We start from the raw sequence: 15608 nt of genomic DNA, 5'->3' as shown, positions 1-15608 counted from the left end.
TCATGCGGGAACTGGCCACCAAGCGGATTAACCGACCGGGTTTCGCTTTTGATCCATGTTGAATCTCTTCAACACCTTCTCAATGTAACTTTCTTGAGAAAGCCACAACTTCCCACTCTTTCTGTCACGAGTGATCTACATCCCAAGTATCTGCTTTGTTTGACCCAAATCCTTTATCTCAAAGGACTTACTCAAGTATTTCGTCAGCTTGAATATTTTATTGATGTTCGGGCCAACTATCAATATATCATCCACATACAACAAGAGCACTATGAAATCCCCGTCTGGAAATTTCTAAACAAACACACAATGATCGGAAGCAGACTTTTTGTATCCTTGCTTCACCATAAAGGAATCAAACTTTATGTACCACCGTCTCGGTACTTGCTGATAAGCACCTAAAACTATATTATAAAACCCCATAGAGATGTAACATTTCGGTTAATTTTGTGCTTAATAATCATGAAATAATTGCATTTTCATGCTTTTGGAGGTTGGAGCAACCAACGTAAACATGATGATAAAGCCAGTATTTAAGCACGAAATAGGGAGTATACATAAGTTTTCCGATCAAACCCATGTGAAGCCCAACAAATCCGGACTAAAGCCCAAAGACTCAAATAATACAGAATCAAGTCAAAACAGGATTACATGCACAGAAGCATCAAACTTCTAGAGCTCATATCTCTTGAACCTGGACTCTGGTTTCGGCAAGTAAGCTGTTCAGATGATCAGCACGACTAGCTCTATCTCAGGCCAAAAATTGCAAAAATTCACGTCCTGTAAGACCCCTATTTTATATTTACATTATCTGCAGAACAATATTTAATATTTTTGTATTTGACTGTATTTTTTCTGGTGCTGCTAGTAGTGGAAATACCAAATAATAATTTGAATAATGTTAATAAATGAAACTAGTATTTGAATTTTGAATGTGGGTAATTTATCTTTAATTTTTGGAAAGCTTTTAAATAAAAAGGAAACAAGTTATTAACCTAAGTAACATATATATAATCCTTTTAATAGAAATAATATTTCCATGGTTAGGATATAAGATTATGTAGTAATTTGGAAGTTAAGGAGAATATAGGGTGTCTTCAGTAGGAACTTGTTTTTCTGGAAAAACCTCACACAACACAACACAAGCCAACAGTGGAGAGAAGAACACGGATTTCGCGAGCTAATTTTGGGATTGGATCTTTCATTATTTTTTCGTCGATATTTTTACGTTGTTGTTAACACATAAAGTGAGTAGTTTATCTTTTTCGGTTTTCCCGTATATAGACACAGTAACTGGACTTTAAAAAAAACCATGTTTTGTTCATCCTTCATTGTCTGCTCTTTTTCTCTGCAAAGATTATTCTTATTGTGAGTGGTTATTCTTGATTGTTTCTCGCATCTAGACAATGCAACCGGACCACATTTTCGAGTTCTTGAAGAACCACCGTTCTATTACTTTTCATGCCGTTTTTGTTCTGAACAACCATGGATTTTTCCTGTACATGTTAGATACTCTGAAGAGTTGTTAGTACTGCCTACACCATTAGGTGGTGGGGAAGGGAGGCGCGAGCCCCTAACCTCCTCTGTCAAAAAACGCCATTTCGGCCATTACTGAGTTACTGAGTAATTTTGATTGTTTTGTTTTTATTTCGTGCTTGAACTGTTTTGGTGTATTGAGGGTTGTTGGAATGAGGTATGGTGGTGGTAGAGAGTTTGTGGGGGTTCGAAAACTCCCAAGAACAGTGATGGTGGTCGGATCTAACAAATTTTAGAGTGTTGTAAAAACTGGAAATTGGTGGTTGAGTGGTGAAGTAAAGTCGCGTGGTTTTTCACATTTTCGCTTAGATCGAATTGGGTGGCGTGTGAAGGTTTTTGGGGGTGGCTGGAAGGAGCGGCTGTTGCTGCGGAAGGGATGACCGTGAGAGCGATCCAAGTCTCCGTGTCATTTGTGGTAGTTTTGGACTTAGGACTAATTAGTTGGGCCGGTTTTACCAGGTTTGGGTGGGCTGGTCCATAGAATGTTAAGTGGACCGGATAGTGTTCTCCCTGTTCTAAGATCTGTTGAGTCTAGATAAGTTCAAGTTGGGCCAAGTCAGTTATGGGCCGGGTTAAACCGGGTCAGTTTAGCTAGTCGCTTAGGACCAGGGTTTGAACTCTTTTTAAATATGGGTTTGGGTGAGGACCGGGTGGAAGGACCACCGGTTAGGACCGTTGACTGTTGGGTTGACTGTTGACCTGTTGACTTTTTCCAAAAATGTTATAGATGGAATTTATGGACCCATCCGATGATAGGATGTGGGTGACTCTTGTATAAACTTGTTTGTCAGTATCTAATATAGATTTGACATTGATCTTGTGTAAATATTGGCACGTGAAGAATGAGAGATTTTACGGTGTATATATATACCCTTGAATAAACTACGAACGAAAAATCCTAGAACCTAGCTACCCACAACTCATGATTTGGCCCTTCCGGCGTTTGATTAATCCGAATGGCCTTCGGGCCCTTCGGGCGTTTCGGTTAATCCGAATGGCCTTCGGCGCTTTCTTCGGGCGCTAACCGAATAATGGTGGCTTGATTATTCCGTTCGCGCAAAATAGAACGATGATGCGCTAATATTTTATGCCGAATAGTGGCATTACTTACATAATTGCTTCCGTGTGAGGATTTACGGTGTCGCGGCATCATTTCCAGTGGTGGTAGTTACGCACGGAGTGGTTCATTATGTGGGGAGGCATGTGGATGTACATGTTCGGGGTTGGGTAGCGATTGTGGTAGCCAGAAAACTAGGTAAAACATAGAGACGGGCGTATTATTAGGGACACTTGATAAATGTTACGGATATGTTACTATTCCCTTTGGTGTGGTTAGCAAGTTAAGTTTCAATTTATAATATGATTATCACAAATTGCTTTGCGTGAGAGTGGGTTAAACTAATTATTCTTGCGAGAGAGGACCCACTCGTGATAGAGCATGCATAACGGTAAGTATTAGGATGCTATAAGTTATTTACTCATAGTTAGAAGCTAAGGTGCCTTTATGAAGGAACTAACTACCTTAAGCTAAGGCTCGATGGAGGAACTACCGCCATGTAAAGAATGAAATTTTATGTATGTCTAAATGGTTTTTCTAAGGCTACTCATACCAACATTATTTATAATGTTGACCCGATTGCATGTTTGCTAATCGGGTGTGTTCTTATATGAACATAGTCGATCACCGACGCGGGGTTAGCTGATGTTCGAGAAGGTGGCGGGCTGTCGTGATTGATGTTAGCATTTATTTTCAATAAGATGTTGTTTCATTTTTCCTCAGAGATGTAGTGGAATTTGTTGGGGACATATGTTTAATTTATTTTTCCAAATTATTAAGTGAAGAAGTTTGTAACTTATTCTGACCACAAGTATTCATAATGATGAGTGGATTGTTTTGAGTATTTTATTGTATTTGTTTTCCGCATGTATTATTATTCATTAAGGGTTATGATATAGATTGGGTTTTGAGGTTGGTGTCACATCTCGGATATCGAGGAGTCGGATATCATTTATATTATCTGATTTATCGAAATTCGGGGTGTGACACGTCCGGACCCACTAATGGACACAGCAAATAGACCCATTTTTCGGGCCTACAAGAAAAGATGAGTCATCAGTCATGGAGCATGTCAAGACAAAAGTGCCAAATTATTGGCACAAATGGACACCTTGCATGTGGTAAAATGATGTTTATCCAAAATAGTGAAATTTTGGCATGATTTGGATTTTTAGATAGGTTTGTAATAAATGAGAGGAGGTGATTTCACGTGGGAGGAGAGGAGAGAAAGGTTAAGTGGGCTGATTTTGGGAAAAAAGTCTTTAGTCACATTTGGGAGCATTAACTCCACTTGACTCCTTTTTCATTTGCCTTGTCTTGTAATTTAGTTTTTAGTTTGAGTTGGAGGTAAGAAAGCTTGTAATAGTTTTAATAGTACCAACTCTTGTTTCTCTAAATAAAATCTCAATTTCTTAAAGTAAATTAGTTCTTCTATTATTCTTTTTCTTTTTCTTCTCTCTCATTAGTATACATAACACATGATCATTGTAATCCTATGATCATGAGCTAAATCCTCCCTTTGTGGAGGGTTAATGATACTCATGTGAGGAACCACTTTTGTATAGATTTTCTAGTAAGTTGTTTAGGAAAAACAAACTAGACTTTACATCCTACCCCAAAATGGTAGTTGGTGTAGAGTCTAGTTAGGAATCAAGGTGGTGACTTAGAGATAAGTCATTGCTTTTGTTCCATATGCTAACAATATGATGTCAGAGATGAATTATATTGTTAGGGATAAAAAACATGATCTTTGTTAGGATTTGTCTATGAATTCTAGGAAGATTAAGAGACCATAAACTAGAGTCAAACAATAGAGGTTTGTTTTCACATGAGGAGAATTAACTCTCTACACCTTTTTATAAATCGATTTTTACTTTGTTTTAGTGTGCATGATTACATAACCTTAAGAATCTAAAAGACAGTTAAGTAATTTTAGTATAACTAATCATAAAATAAAAACTTACTCACTAGTTTTCTAAGGAGCATAACAAGGTTGTAAGATGTCCTAGACTTTAGGTTGGTTCGAATTCCTACTAGATCTAAACGCATGAAGATACGTGAGTAAGGACTTGAGTCTACACCGAACGGAGTAGAGAATCTAAATCTTTAGACCGCAAAGTGTGGATATCATTTGCTTCAACCCATACAAACTCTTTATCAGCTTGCATACTAGGTGTTCCTTGCCTTTGACCTCAAACCCCTCTGGCTGGTCCATGTAGACATTTTCTTCAAGGTCTCCATGAAGAAAAGTTGTCTTGAAATCTAGTTGCTCAACCTCTAAATTCATACTCGTGGTCAGACCCAATACCACCATGATAGAAGTCATCTTAACTACGGGAGAGAAAATTTTATCAAAGTCAATACCTTTTCTTTGACCAAAACCCTTCACAACAAGGCGAGCTTTGTGCCTTGGGTGTGGATTATTCTTCTCATGCTTGGCTTTGTAGATCCACTTATTCTTGAGAATTTTTCTTCCTTTCGGTTTCTCAACTAACTCATAAGTGTGATTCTTATGCAAATAATCCACCTCATCATGCATAACCTTTAACCACTTTCTTTGTCATGCGTACCTTCAAGAGCCTCTTGATAGTACATAGGTTCTCCACCATCGATAGTAAAACATAACGCATGAGGGTGGATATCTGGTTCAAGTTTGTCTCTCCCTGTCAGACCTCCTTACCCCATCTTCTTGTGGCTCAAGAGAATGCATTTCTGCTTGCTCAGGTGGTGGTTCATGCCCTTCATCTGCATCTTTTATATCAATAGGTTTTATCCTATCATGAGCAATAGGATCATCATTATGAGCTTCAAACCCATGGTTCTTTGCATTCTCAATACCTTCTACACATTCCACAGTAGGAACTTATTGTTCTGAATCAACAAGATTATTAGTGAAAGCTTCTAGCTTCTCACCATCCTCAAAGTCTGCTATGGTTTGGACTTCCAAGAACACAACATCTCGACTTGGATTACCTTCTTGTTAATCGGATCATAAAATTTGTAGCCAAACTTCTCATCCCCATAACCCTAAAAAAATGCACCGCTTAGCTTTTTCATCAAGCTTGGATCTCTCATCCTCGGGAATATGAACAAATGTCATGCACCCAAATACCCTCAGTGTCCATAATCAACATCTTTGCTCGACCATACTCTTTCTCGAATAATCACTATTCAGAGGCTTTGACTTTATATGTTGATCACATGCACTACCGCGGCGCATTGCTTCTACCCAAGAAGTTCTCGTGAACTTAGAGTGAGACAACATGCATCTCATCCTCTCTACAATGGTACGATTCATCCTCTTGGCTATACCATTTTGTTGCGGTGTCTTGGGAACGGTTTGCTCATGATGAATCTTATGACTTTTGCAATACTCTTCAAACGACCATATATACTCACCCCCATTATTTGAGCGAATACACTTTAAAGCCTTCCCAGTCTCTCTTTCCACCATGCTATGAAAAATCTTGAACACGCCAAGTACTTCTTTCTTAACGCATCATCAATGAAAGTCAAGAAGTACAAAGCTCGCCGTGGGACTTTACTTTCATAGAACCACATAAGTCGATTGAACTAGCTTAAAGACATTGTCCTTTATGTGAGCGGGAATCTTTGGAAAGACACCTTGTGTTGCTTTCCTACCAAACATGAGTGCATCTATTTAAATGCGCACTTTGATGTGTGGCAAGACTTTTGCTTGGCAAGAACTTGTATGCATTTTATCCCATATGGCATAGTCTCTTATGCCATAACTCGGAGGAAACTTCTTCTTTTGCCGCATTTACTTCTGTTTTACACAAACTAGCGTGTGTCTTGTAAATAGAACAAGTTTTATTCCCTTTGGCTGCTACAATGGAACCTCTGCTCAGTTTCCATACCCCGTTACGAAACGAGTTTAGAAAGCCATCATCATCTAACTTCCCAGTGAAAATTAGGCTTAGCCGAATGTCAGGGACATGTTTTACATCCTTGAGTGTCAAGGTGTGGCCAACATTGGTTTCTACATGAACATCACCAATGCCTATAATCTCTGAGACGCCACTGTTACCCATCTTTACCTTACCAAATTCACCACAGTTGTAGGTAGTGAAGAATCTCCTGTGCGGTGTGACGTGATAGGATGCTCCTGTATCTATCACCTACTCTATATCCTGGCATGAGATACTAAGACAACACACACCACATTCTGACATAATTCCTACTAGACTATCGTCCTAGTACGGTAGTATCTCTGTTTGTGTTTTCGTTCCTCTTTACTATGTCTTCATGTACACAATTATTCTTCTCATCCTTCTTCGATTGTTCTCGCGACTCATACGAAGTGACCCTTGGTGGCACAATAGTAATATTGTCTCCGGGCCTTAGGAGTTCTAGCTTCACCCCTAGATTTGCTTCGCCATCACCTCTAGAATGATATGGTTTTTGCTTTTACCTCTCCCCGCTCTCTCGCGGACAAGTATCTCCGAAAGTGAGAGGAGCTGCTTCGTAAACCCTTCTTGTCTCCTCATTCAACAATGCCCCAAGAGCTATCTCCATGGAAATTTCTTCATGTACTTTGTGTTGGCAAACTTCTTAATGAGCAAAGACTTTGTTTCCTCAACGACTTCCTCTCATAAAGGTCTTCGAAGTTTCTTTCACAAGCTAAAAGTCAGAAGTCTCTTGGGATACATGGTGGAAGACACTGCTGCCAATCCACCGTCGAATGTACCTAATAACTTTTTGTCAAGCTTGCTCCACTCACCGTGAATAATCGTTTCCGGTTTTTCCTCCATTTTCAATGGGTTCAGGGTCAAGTCCTTGCAATAGAGCAAGTCTTCCATCTTAGCCATCCAAATAGTGTAGTTCACTCTATTCATATTAGTTATGCGAGTGTTCACTGAATGGTCTATCTCTACAAGTTATTTAAACTCAAATATTTTCTCATGAATTTTGTCAAACACCTTCCGAGCAAAATTCGGATAACAACTTAGGTTAATCCAATCTGGCTCTGATACCACTTATTGGGAAATAACGATTCCAATCGATTTCCACTACACAAATAACTTGTAATATGAACACACTACTACTCCGCACAAATTCTAAATATCCACTACAACCAACCTAGCATGCCCAACTCTCTAAACAACTATTTACAATAAATAATAATGCAAAGAAAATATAAAGCATACCACAACACAAATATGTACCATGGTTCGCCCAATGATGCCTACTTCCACAAGAGCTAATCATTTTATAACGCGAGAAAGAATATTACAATCGCTTCTCTAAAGTCTCTCCACCTTACTAGATCACTCCTATCTCTTTATAGGCTTTTATCTCTACAAATGTTTTATCTCAATCTTGATTGCTCTCAAAATTGGGTTTCAATTTCGTGACTTGTGTTGGCTCTTATTTTCCAAAACCTTGCTTTTGGTTTTATACTGCCCTTTCAATTTTGCGCTATCAGTAGTGAATTAGAAACCGCAGATATAGGCATGGTGCTGGCGCGCCTCGCAAAGGCTAATTCGACCAAGGCTTCAAGTGCCTCGTTCGTTTTCCAAAGAACAAGTGCACGGGCGCTTTTGGCTAGACTGACCTGAGCAGGCGCTTCAAATCTCTTTACGTAACATAACCATTTCTATTCTTTTCTCATTCTCATGTGAGGATAACTCCAACAATCTCACACCGGGTAAATTCATGTGTGATATATGTCGAACTATCTAGGGTTCCTCTTGTATCGTTTTTACCATTTTCTTGTGGACGTTGATAATCAAGTAAGCGGAGCTAACATTCGGGGCTGAGGGGATATGTGGCCAAAATGTCATTTGGTTGGTTTTCGTCATTCTCATTTCTTCTCTTCGCTCTCCCTCCACTCAGATGCCTCTTCCAATTTCCACTCCTTCCCCACCGCTATGAAAAGATAATAATAGTATATGAATGGATACCCTCCTTGAGAGCAACGAGGGGAGCACATTTTGAAATTTGAAATCTCAATTGGCAACCTAGGCCACTCTCCAATTGGGCTTGGGCTTCCACAATTCAGTTTAACCATCATAACCCGCCTACCCGGCCCAATAACCAACAAAGGGGTTTATCTGAGGTTCTTCTTCTGCCCTCCTCTCAAAATTATCCCTTTCCTGAAAACAACCATTCTCAAAAACTGGCTTCCACAACTCCATTCACTCTCCCCTCTTCCCCATCCTCATAAATGGTTACGTGGCCAACCCCAAATACCCAAAAACTCCCTCAACTTCAAAACGCACACCCACACCCCACCTCAATCCACAACTTCTTTCCAAATTCCCATTCTACCCCAACCCATCTTTCTAGAAGAAGACCCACCCTGGATTGCTTCATTTTTATCCTACACCAATGACAAGAAAAAAATCAAGAAATGGATAAAAGAAAGTACAACGCATTGAGAAGGAGACAAGTTAAGATAGAAACCGAGGCGTGGAGAGAAGACGGCAGAAGAGTATAGAGAGTTTGAGAGAGAAATGTGTGAGAAAAAAGTTAGCCCCTAATTTACCTTATGTGAAAAGTTTGTTTTGGGATGGTTTGAGCCTTTGAAAGAAGCTATAGCTAAGGAACACAAGTTTCAAGAGAATAAGAAACAGAAAGCTGCGTACGCTCAACATATTGGGTTGTTGCCTGCCGATAAAATGGCGGTTATTGTTATGCATAAAATGATGGGGTTGTTAATGAATGGACAGGATGACGGGTGTGTTAGGGTCGTTCAGGCTGCTGTGCATATTGGTGAAGCCATTGAGAATGAGGTCAGTATCCGAAATGTACAATTTATTGTGTGTAATTACTTTACTTCATGTATATGTGGTGTGTATTTTCATTTATTAGTGCATTGGGGATATATGTTTTTTTCAGTACAGTTGACGCATGGAATCGATAAATTGATACAACCTCCATTATCCTGTAATATAGAAAGGCACCAATAAGTTGAAGTTCAAATATTGGTTTGGGGTTAGTTTGGAGCAACCCATCTTGCCTTTGTTTTTATGCATTGTCAGAGCTGGAACAGTGCATATGAAATAGGACCATATAAGTGAGCCTAACTAAATTAAGGTAGAGTTCAACCAATTCATACTCCAATGAAAAAAAGTGGGCTTAACTGAATTTTTAGGAGCCATGAAGACATCTGCAGTCGAATGGAAGACCTTCAGATAGATCAAGGGATGCCAATTGCATTGAATTCTCATTAAGAGGAAGAGGCTTTTGGCTAACTTGATCGCACCAATGAGTCGGCTGTATTTGGTTCATGAAAATTATTTTCCCTGTAATCTAGTCATATAGCTCTCACGCTCTTATTATCTTCCATTTTTTCTCTCTAAGCCTAGATTACAGAGAGACCACTGCCAGAGATTGAGACAATGGATGAGACAATGATTGACCAACTCTCTAGTAAGGCTACCTGGTTTGAACTTTTGGCTTGCCCAACACGCCAAACAAAGGAACTTTGAGACGGAGCTTTGGTATCCCCCATACAACTGATGAATTTTTTTTGGGATAGGTCTAAAACAATGGAAACAAGATGCATGGGAAAAGGACCAATATTTCTTACATTTATTTGCCAAAAGTCCTGATTCAACTTTGGGAGATATTCCTAATATATTGGAAATGTATTCAGTGAATCTGATAGCCCATATCAAGATTTCAGATATAAAATCATCGCTTGGTATGCCTTTTTTTTTTCCATGCTCTCATGACATGAAGGATCTCTTAGCTTTGTGTTTTGGGAATTAACTCCTTTAACGGAAGCTTGTTTTGGACTATTTTACCATTTGCCTCATTTGGCCATTGGTTGGAGAGAGAAAGATACACCGTGGAAAGAGCCTTTGTATATGGTGGAGATCTAGGAAGCACGGATACCGACACGCTGCACGGATACGCCGGACACTTGCATTTTCAAAAATATAGGACACGGATATCGCCATGGACACGCTTTGAATAATATATATATATATATATATATATATATATATATATATATATATATATATATATATATATATATATATATATATAATTGAGCATTTTTCACCAAATTCAAATTAAAATGGCAATTTACTTCATAAAATGACCAATTTAAACACATTAAGCAGCAACTTACATGTATAACTTGGATCCGCTTCATCTTTCTTCTCTTTCATCTCTTCTTAATTTGGATTTTATTTCACTTTTTTTTTTGTTGAAGTTCCAAAAAATTTCTTGTATGTGTGAGATTACTGCCCCTCAGATATCCCCTGCTTGTCCTCCAGCGTAGATCCCCAGCGTGTCGGAAATTAAAAAATTAATTATAAAATCGATACTCCAAATCGCCAGATCCGACACGATCGGGAGTGATCCGTCGGGACACGATCGGACACGGATACTTCACCCTTAGGGACGATCGGGTGCTTCATAGGTGGAGATTACTATTTTGATGAAAGGACTTATGTCCTCTAGTCGAAATTCTGGGAGGAGTAGAGAGACAGTCCCTTCGGAAATTTTTTATTTAGATGGGAAACTTTGATAAGTAGTAGTTAGAGTTATGCCATAGGTAGTGTACCTCAGCTTCTGCTTCGCTGTAGATCCTTTGCCTTTTTGCCCTTCGTAATGTAGAGTATCCTGTATTGGCAACTTCTTGTTTGGATGGCTATAACATGTTTTTCACCTTTTCTGGCTAAAACTATTGTCAATAGCCTTAACTCCCTTGTTAATCATAGATATAAAAAAATTGGGTTTCAGCTTTATTTTGTAAGTTCAAGCACAGATACTGTTAATTTCTCATTGTTGCATAAGTAAATGGGTGTTATATCCTATGGCTGTGTTTGGCAGCAATGCAGCATGAACATAATAACCATGTACATGAAGGTGTCCTGATTGTAACATCAACTTGCTTAACTGCTTGGTCCTTAAGTTCTGAATCGCAGGTTTAAAGTCCTTAGTGGCAAAACAAATGTTAACCTAAGATTTCTTAAATTGTAAAATTCCCACCAAAACAAGACACCTTTATTGGCTTTGATTATAGGAAGTTCTGTGAGACTGGCAAACACATTCAGATACAGGACATACTTAATATGGATTTCAACAAGTGTTAAATATTTAGTCTCTTGCCTTCTTTATACTTGATATGTATCACAGGCTGCCAAACATGGCTTAAGCACCCACTTTTCTTTTGAGTGGAAATGTATTTTTATCCTACCAGTTTTATTTCCTTTACATTTAAGGTAAGGGGGATGGATTCCATACTGCACTGGGTCTTACAATCATATTCTATAATTGGTTGCACTAGTGGTTATAATTTTCCTTAACATTTAACACATCACTGTGAAAACAAAAAGTTGTCTGTACATAAATGCACATACTCATATGCAGATATATAGGTTTATATGGGTGTGTGCGTGTGTCTGTCTGTTCAATGAGCTCTGTTGTGTGATTTTATTTGTTTGTATTTTTCAGGTTAGGATTCATAGTTTTTTGGAGAGGACTAAAAAGTTTCGAAGTAGGAAGACGATTGAAGTTGACGAAGATGATTCTTTAAGTAAAAAAGCAGGAGATTCTGAGGAAAATGTAAAAACTTGATCAAGAGGCAAAGATTAAAGGAGGTGCAAAGGCTGGTGAAAAGTGAAGATGGGACAAAGTCTTGGGGCCGTGATGCCCAGGCTAAGGTTTTTGAATTTCAAGGTTATATAGTATGTATGGGCAGTTTGATATTCAAAATTTTCCTATAACACAAGTGAATTCCTGTTTCTACATGTGTGCAGTTAGGGAAGCCGCCTGATTGAGTTATTGATAGAGACGGCCTTTGTGCAACCTCCGGTTAAGCAGTTACCAGATGATCCGCCTGAAATCCGACCTGCATTTAAAACACACATTTAAGACTTTGATGAAAGAGGCAGGGTATGACTTAGTTACTCTCTGTATCCTACAGTTGTGGCTTACCAACCTCATTTGAGTCGCGACTTTTCGCTAAACTTGACCAACAAAATCAACCGACATGACGCTTCTATGCATATGGTGCATATGCACTTTTATTTCTTTTGATCAGTATTTATGTTTTTCCTCTATTTTATCCATTTTTCATTGCTTTTCAAAATTAAGTTTTCTTCATGTTTGGAAGGTTGAGATCTTCTCATCTTTTGCCTGTAAAAGCTTATGGTGTGAATTGTGAACCAAGTTCCACAGTATGCATTTCCTACCACATCTAATCATTTGGTATTTTTTCTTCCTCGCTTGGCGGAGAGGTGGCAATAGGTATGGGGTTATAGAATGTGATTCTCTAGCACGTGAAGGGCTTGATAGAACTGTAAGTTAACAAGTTGTTGTTCAGCTCTTTTTTGGAGGCCAGTTGTGATGTTTTTTCTTTTTTTCTTTATTTATTTTTTCTTTTTGAGCAGTAAAAGTTATATTTCATTTGTTTTTACATAGTAGTAAAAGTACATTATAGATACCTCCACATAGTAAGGCACTACAAGGACCATGACAGTAATACATTACAAAACAATGGAAACCCTATTAACCGCAAAGTTTTGGAACCTCAACTCTTTCAAGGTCGCCGTACCCCTAGAAAAATACAAAGTTTTTTCTTGCCTTCCAACAAAACTGTGTATTTCTTTTTCGGGAGAGATGGGCTACTCATGTTAACATGAGGAATAATGGAGGCTGGGTTATTGTGTTATGTGTAGCTGTTCTAACCATATAATTAACTTTTACAGTTCAGGCAGAAATATAGTCAGGTCAGTGGTGGGTTTGGACCCTATTTTAAACATATTGGGCTTAGAGGTGAACAGCAGGCCTAATCCAAGAGACCTGGTATGTCTCATGCCGTCATGCGGCACATTAAGTAAGCCATGTGGCTTAGCTCTTATGTTGGAAATGGACTGGGATTAAGTAGATATGAGGGTGCTGGGCTTGCTAGTCAATGCAGGGGCATGTGCCAACTTAAGAAGGTCACTTGAATCAGCAGGACTTTGTTCTCCAGTTTGTGCAGCTAGATTGTTTGTTGGGTGAGAAGGGTAACGAGAAACAGGGGTGTTTAGTATGCTTGTAAATTGTAATCTAGTTTTGGTGGCATTTGGGGTGTATGGGGGCTAAGGGGCTTAAGATTTGTCTCCTGCTAATATTTTAGCTCTTAAGGTTGATGTAATCTACATTTTATTTACTAAAAAGAAAAGGTTACTGCTACATGTGCGTTTTTGGGTAGATAAAACCTGTTGGTACTCGATCTTTTTCTGATACCAATACACGCATAGCTGGGTATTTGTATATATTATTTAATGAAGTTGCTTGGGTACTTGGATGTCTTAGTTTCTTGATTCCTATCTAAGCTGTTGCTGCTGCAATTTTATCCAGTTCCTATATATTTTTATAATTGTCTATTTGCAGGCTAGGCACATGGTAATTCCTTATGTTCCAATGTTGATACCACCAAGAAAGTGGAAAGGGTACGAAGACAATGTTTCCATTCTTAAGATTATCTCTTTAAGTCAATTTTCCTTTCTTTAGTTTTTGCTTGGTTTTTGTCCCTACACTTGACACCCCATGCACGCCCCTTTATGAGTTTGATCTGACCCCCACTTAACACCCACTTAAGTGTTGCCAGTAGACTACTGGCTACCCTTATTTTATTCATTGTTGTGCATAACTAAATGATTCAGAATAACAGGAAAAGACATGCATACACCTGGGCTAAGTTACATTGACACGACAAAATATCAAAAGTTGAGGTAAATCACATTCAATGTGTCTGACACGAACACGTGGATATGTATCCGACACGATTTTTTTTCAAAATATGGCGTGTCCATGGAACATAGCACCTAGCTATAACCTTATACTTTGTGCTTCCTTCTTCCCCATTCTATTTTGTTTTGTTTATTTTGTTTTCATTTTTGGTGGATTAGTCCTACCAATACATTCAATATCAGTCTAATATCTTTCATTTACAGATATGAAAGAGGTGGGCATTTGTTTTTACCATCGTATGTGATGCGTACTCATGGTGCAAGGCAACAACAAGATGCAATGAAGAGTGTCCCTAGGAAACAGATGGAAAAAGTATTTGAGGTAGCATCTTTCTTCCACTAACCATGACTTGAGGATGATACCTTCATTCCTTCTTTACACTATGTTCATATGTTGCATATGTGCATTTAAATCTATTTTTGAATAATGTTTAAATTCTACAAGTTGGCAATTTCATTCCTCAATAAATTGGAGAATGTTTAATAAAATTATTTGACTTCTCTACAAATGAAAATGTTTTTGTTTCTTAACTCTGACTTTCCATGTTCACAAAATGGTAGAAAAATTCTTCTTTGAGATTTTTAAGTTTCTACTGATTTTCTTGTTTACATTTGTTGAAATTCCTCATATAAGTATGTCACTTTGAATACGTTTGATAATATGTGGCACGGAACAACTCCTTATGATCAAGGGCTATCTGAATTTAGTAGCAGAATTAGTGCTTTCTTCACATGACCTTTGTATTACATTCGACTGTGGTTGATATCATATAAACTTGCACTTTTCCAGGCCTTGGATACACTAGGCCAAACAAAGTGGGGGTGAACAAGAGAGTGCTTGCAGCTGTAGAGAGTCTGGGAGAGTGGAGGAAATATTTGCAGGTTTGGTTGATCGCGGAAGGCGTAAGCTACTAAGAGCTTGTAACCTCTATCAGTTTTTGGATAAATGCAATGTTTGTTATTTTCATTAGCTTATATCCCTTTATTAAGGAATTTATTTGTTGTTCTCATTTTGATTTGGAGTTTTAGACAAAGTCTATGTTGCCTCTTCGTAGAGAAATTATAAAGCTGGTCTATAGATGACATTCATGTGAACTGGAACACATGCAGGGGCGTGGACGAAATACTCCAATTGGTCCAACGAGATCTCCTGTGCCAAAAAAGTTGTCCTTATTGTGTTCCTTGATGGCCCATCTCTGACTTTTCTTTGAATGTCCAGATATTATATCTGACATCCATGAGCCCCTTAGATCAAATGATGCAAAGCATCTTATCAGACCTCTCTAGGTAAATGG

At 38.4% G+C, this 15608-nt stretch overlaps 1 long non-coding RNA gene across 1 annotated transcript; it reads left to right on the top strand.

Moving 5' to 3' along the window:
• Positions 1-12825: 12825 nt before the first annotated feature.
• Positions 12826-15133, top strand: LOC147510045 (uncharacterized). Its single transcript, XR_015216704.1, has 4 exons — positions 12826-12875; positions 13955-14013; positions 14518-14635; positions 15104-15133. It is a non-coding gene; the product is annotated as an uncharacterized LOC147510045 (long non-coding RNA).
• Positions 15134-15608: the final 475 nt, after the last annotated feature.

The sequence above is a fragment of the Coptis chinensis genome, chromosome 3, assembly GCF_015680905.1.
Source record: "Coptis chinensis isolate HL-2020 chromosome 3, ASM1568090v1, whole genome shotgun sequence".
Taxonomy (NCBI): Eukaryota; Viridiplantae; Streptophyta; class Magnoliopsida; order Ranunculales; family Ranunculaceae; genus Coptis; species Coptis chinensis.
This window is presented reverse-complemented; position numbering and strand designations above follow the sequence as displayed.